Genomic DNA, 5,276 nt, shown 5'->3' with positions numbered 1-5,276 from the left:
ACTTTTTATTTGCCTTTTTTGTCTTATTGCATTAGTTAGGACTTCGGGTATGATATTGAAAAGAGGTGACAGAGGACATCCTTGCCTTGATCCTGATCTTGGTAGGAAATCTTTGAGTTTCTCACCATTATTATTGTAGGTGTTCTGTGGCAAGTTGAAGAAGTTCTCCTATATTCCTAGTTCACTGAGTTTTTATCATGAATGGGTACTGGATTTTGTCAAGTGATTTTTCTGCATCTCTTGATGTGATAATGCAATTTTTCTTCCCTAGCATGTTGACGTGATGGATTACATTATTGATTTCCAAATGCTGAACCAGATTTGCACACCTGGGGTAAGTCCCATGTGGTCTTGGTGTATAATTCTCTTTCTATATTATGGAATTCAATTTGATTATGTTTGGCTGAGGATTTTTGCATCTATGTTCATGAGATATATTGGTCTGTGGTTTTCTTATCTTCATCTGGTTTTGGTAGTAGGGTGATGCTGGCCTCATAGAATGAGTTTAGAAATATTTTCTCAACTTCTATCTTCTGAAAGAGGTTGTAGAGAATTGGCATAATTTATTCCTCACATGTTAGGCAAAATTCACTATAAACCCATCTAGATTTGATGTTTTCTGGTTTGGAAACTTGTTAATTAATTAATTAGTTAATTTTGAGACAGTCTCACTCTGCTGCCCAGGCTGAAGTGCAGTAGTATGATCTCAGTTCACTGCAGCCTCTGCCTCCCATATTCAGGCAATTCTCCTGCCTCAGCCTCCCAAGTCACTGGAATTACAGATGTGTGCCAACATATCCAGCTAATTTTGGGGGAATTTTTAGTAGGGACATTGTTTCCCCATGCTGGCTAGGCTAGTCTTGAACTTCTGGCCTCAAGTGATCCTCCCGCCTTGGCTTCCCAAAGTGCTGGAATTACAGGCGTGAGCCACCATGCCTGACCTGGAAAGTTGTTAGTTATGTATTCAATTTCTTCAATAGATATGGGTCTATTTAGATTGGCTAGTTCTTCTTGTGTGAGTTTTGACAGACTGTGTCTTTCAAGGAGTTGGTCCATTTCATCTAGGTTACAAATGGGCATAGAGTTGTTCATATTTCTCCCTTATTATCCTTTTCCTGTCCACAGGATCCATAGTGTTGTCCCCTCTTTCATTCTGATATTCATTTGTGTCCTCTCTCTCACTTTCTTAGCCTAGCTAGAGGCATATCAATTTTCTTTGTCTTTTCAGATAACTAGCTTTTGGTATCATTGCTTTTCTCTATTGATTTTCTGCCTTCAATTTTATTGATTTCTGCTGTAATTTGTGTTATATCTTTTCTTCTGCTTACTTTGGATTCAATTTGCTCTTCTTTTTCCAGTCTCCTAAGATGGATGCTTAGGTAATTGGTTTTAGATCTTTCTTCTTTTCTAACATATATACATGCTATAAATTTCCCTCTAAGTACTGCTTTTGTTGCATCCCATAAATTTTGATAAGTTGTGTTTTCATTTTCATTTAGTTCAAAATATTTTTAAATTTCCCTTGGTATTTCTTCTTTGTCTCATGTGTTATGTAGAAATGTGTTGTTTAGTCTCTATGTATTTTGTGATTTTTTAGTTACCTTTCTGTTACTGGTTTTTAGTTTAATTGCATTGTGGTCTGAGAGCAGACATTGCCTGATTTCTATTTGCTATGGTTTGCCTCTGTCTCCCCACCCAAATCTCAGCTGAAATTTGTAATCTCCACAACTGGAGATGAGATTTGGGTGGGGACACAGAGCCAAACCATATCAAACAGAAATCAGGCAATGTCTGCTCTCACCCAGGGGAGGGACCTGCTGAAAGGTGATTGGATCATGGGAGTAGTTTCCCCCATGCTGTTCTCATGACAGTGAGTTCTCACGAGACCTGATGGTTTAAAGGGTGTCACTTCCTCCTTCACTCTCTCTCTCTCCTGTCACCACATAAGACATGCCTTGCTTCCCCTTTGCCTTCCACCATGGTTGTAAGTTTCCTGAGGCCTTTCCCAGCTATGTAGAACTGTGAGTCAATTAAACCTCTTTTCTTTATAAATTACCCAGTCTGAGATAGTTCTTTTATAGCATTGTGAAAGTGGACTAATACACAATTCTTTTACATTTGTTAAGGTATGATTTATAACCCAGATGTGATCTATCTTGGTGAATGTTCCAGGTGAGCTCAAGAAGGTTGCTATTCTGCTGTTGGATGAAATAGTCTATAGATGTCAATTATATTCATTTGGTTGATGGTGTTGAGTTGGCTTTATCCTTAGTGATTTTTTCTTTTTTTTGCCTACTGGATCTATCCATTTCTGATAGAGAAACACTGAAGTTTCCAACTATAATAGTAGATTAATCTATTTCTCCTTGTATTTCTTTTTTTTTTTTTTTTTTTTTTTTTTAGTAGAGACGGGGTTTCACCGTGTTCGCCAGGATGGTCTCGATCTTCTGACCTCGTGATCCACCCGTCTCGGCCTCCCAAAGTGCTGGGATTACAGGCTTGAGCCACCGCGCCCGGCTCTCCTTGTATTTCTATCCGTTTTGCCTTAAGTAGTTTGATATTCTGTTGGCAGTCACACCCACTTTCAGGATTGTTATCTTTTTGGAGACTTGACCCTTTTATCATTATTGAATGCTCTGCTTCATCCCTGACCCTCTCCTCACTCTGAAGGTACTGTCTGAAATTAATATAGCTACTCCCACTTTCTTAGTGTTAGCAGGGTATAAATTTCTCTATTCAGTTACTTTTAATCTACATGTACTTATATTTAAAGTGGGTTTCTTATAGACAATATATAGTTTGGTCTTGTTTCCTGGACAGTCTATCTTTTAACTGGTGCATCTTCAGTATTCACATTCAAGGTAATTATGGATACAGTTGGGTTAATATCTACCATGTCTGTTACCATTTTCTATTTGTTGCCCATGTTCTCTGTTCCTATTTTTGTCTTCTTTTTCTGTCATTTGTGGTTTTGAGTATTTTATATGATTACATTTTCACTCCTTTATTAGCATATCAATTATACTTTTTAACTTTTTTTAATGGTTGCCCTAAAGTTTATAACATACATGAACAACGAATCCAGGCCCATTTTCAAATAATACAACACCACTTCATGGATAGTGTGACACCTTCTCATAACAAAATCACTTTAATTTTTTCCTCCCATCCTTTGTGTCATTGCTGCAATTGATTTCACTTACATATCAGCATACCTAGGTATGCATGCATATATACATGTCAGCATACATACTTAACCTATGTAAGCACACGTGACCAGATGCATTGTTGCTGTTATTACTTTCGACAAACTTATCTATTAGACCAGTGGAGAATCAGAACAAAGTGTTTTTATCTTACTTTGCTTTTTCCTTCTCCAATATTCTTCCTGTCTTTGGATCTGAGTGGTATTCTCTTTCTCTCTAAAGAGCTTCCTTTCGCATTTCTCACAGGGCAGGTTTACTGGCAACTGACGCCCTGACGTTTTGTGTTTCTGAGGAAGTCTTTCTTTTCTCCTTCACTTTAAAGGATAATTTCACAGGGTACAGAATTCCAGACTGGGGTCTATTTTTTCCTTTCTCAACACTTTAAATATTTCATTTCATTCTCTTCCTGCTTGTGTGGTTTCCGAGCAGTCAAATGAAATGTCTGTCTTTGCTCCTCTGCAGTCAAGGCATCTGCATCCTCAGTTTGTCACTCATTCATTCACTTCTACCCCAAGTTCTTCCATAGCTGCTCTTGGAGAACAGAGGGGACATCACCTAGTTCTTGCCTGCAGAAGCTGCAAGTTCAACAGCAAAGGGGACCCACTGCACGAGAATGAGGGGGGCTGCAAGGTGGGGGGCTCAGGCGGCCCCCCACCCCGAGGGACTTCTAGGCAAGGCTCTCATGCATGGAACGCAGGCCAGCTGGAGGGCAGGGCCAGGCACGCGCCCCAGCTGCTCCTCAGCCTCCACAGCGTGGCTTCCCCTCCCAAACAGAGCAGCTCTGAGTAACAGTGAGTGACAATGATCACAGCGGCGAGCATGAGGTTAAAGCCCCTTGGGTGGGCGCTGTGCTCCTGTCGGACTCACATGGGTCAGCATTCGGGTAACCCCTGTCTGCACCACCACAGGGTTCTTAGGACAATGGGAGGAGCCTGTGTGAGTGTGGGAAAGGCAGCTACAGGTCCCGCGCTGAGAAGATCCTGCGCTAAGAAGGTCCCGCGCCTAGAAGCCAGTGCCTCTGGTCTGGCTCAGGCCCTGTCTGCACAGTAAGTCTAGCTGGCATCCCATAGGAAGAAAGGGCGTCCCCCGGGCGTGCTCCAGAAGCAGCTACATGTCTGTCGGGCTGAAGCAGAGGCTGCATCTCAGGGAGCTCTCTGGATGCCCCTGCCCCTGCCACGGCTCAGAAACAGCAGCTATGGGCCCATCTCCCTCCTGCGTCTCTGGCCAGAGCCCGTCACAGTGGTGGCACAGGCCATCTCTGGATTTTCTGCTGCAGTCAGACAGAGTCCACATCAGGACTTGAATGTTCCCTGCAGCACAAGGAGGTGAGAGAGGTGGGTTCAAGTCCTGCTCCTGCGTGGGTGTGGGTGGTGTCTGGATGTGGGGACCAGGGCCTGGGAGCCTGCACCCCTCACCAGCAAGGCGGGCCGATGCTGCGTCCAGGTCCCCAGTTCTGCCCCCACTGCCCAGGTCCCCAGGCATGCACAGAGTCCTGGACTTTCACTCCCCTGGGCAGTCAGTGGGAGAGAAGCCTGGGGCCTGCAGTCACCGTGCCCTGAGGTTTCTGCCCAGGAATCATCGTACCACTCGTCCTCCCTTCAGAGTTCAGGAAACTGAGGCAGGGGAGGCTGAAGTTGCTGGAGGTCGCGTGCTAAGGAGCTGTCGAGCCACCTTTGTGTACCTCCCCCGCAGGGCCCCAGGAGGGCTGCGAGGCCAGGGAACCCACTGCGTGGTAGGGCGCTCTGGGATCTGGTGCCGGGGCCCCGGGAGGAAGAGGGAACCCACGGACTGCTCCTGGCTCCCCCACTCCTGGGGAAATGCAGGGAAGCCAAAGCCCTGGCCGTCCCCTCTCCTGGTTCGCAGAGGGCCCTCGGGCACGATGAAGAGTGAGACATGGAGGACGGGGAGGGCAGCGGGGACAGGCAGAAGGAAGCAGCCCCGCCCCTCGATACCAGGAGCACTCCCTACCGTGACCGTGACAGCCACAGATGCCTCCAGACATGACCACGTGTCCCCAGGGGACTGAACCACTGGGCAGAGCACGTCCAGGCTTTCAGGGATCCCCTGAGG

This window comes from Theropithecus gelada, chromosome 18, assembly GCF_003255815.1.
Source record: "Theropithecus gelada isolate Dixy chromosome 18, Tgel_1.0, whole genome shotgun sequence".
In the NCBI taxonomy this organism is placed as follows: Eukaryota; Metazoa; Chordata; class Mammalia; order Primates; family Cercopithecidae; genus Theropithecus; species Theropithecus gelada.
Note: the sequence above shows the minus strand (reverse complement) of the source record.